This window comes from Thunnus thynnus, chromosome 16, assembly GCF_963924715.1.
Source record: "Thunnus thynnus chromosome 16, fThuThy2.1, whole genome shotgun sequence".
Taxonomy (NCBI): Eukaryota; Metazoa; Chordata; class Actinopteri; order Scombriformes; family Scombridae; genus Thunnus; species Thunnus thynnus.
The window spans coordinates 17,660,021-17,660,435 of NC_089532.1; positions in this window are offsets into that span (position 1 = coordinate 17,660,021).

Below are 415 nucleotides of genomic sequence, written 5' to 3' on the forward strand. Positions count from 1 at the left end.
TCAGTCTCTTGTCTCATGCCCTCTTTATGTTTCTACTTTACTTTCTTCCTGTCCTCCCCTTTGTCATCCCCCTCTTGTCTCCCACCCTCTTTGCCTCTCATCCCCTCTCACCCTGTCTTCCCCTAACCCCTCTGTTCCTCTCCTCTCCCCTGTCTCTGAGAGTCAGTTGCCCACCCTAAATCAGCAAGCTGCTGAGGATTGTGGGAACCCATGGAATCGCCGTGACCAGGGATGCAGGCAGGGAGCCACGGCAACGCTGGAATGTGGGGCGTCTGAGGAGATAAGAGCTGTGAGCCCAGCCAGGGAGAGGGGAGGGATGGAGCGAGAGAGGAGCGGCGGGGGGGGGGGGGGGGGGAAGAGGACGAGGCAGAGTGAGGGTGAGATGGAAACAGGGAGAGCAGCAAGTCTGTGAATG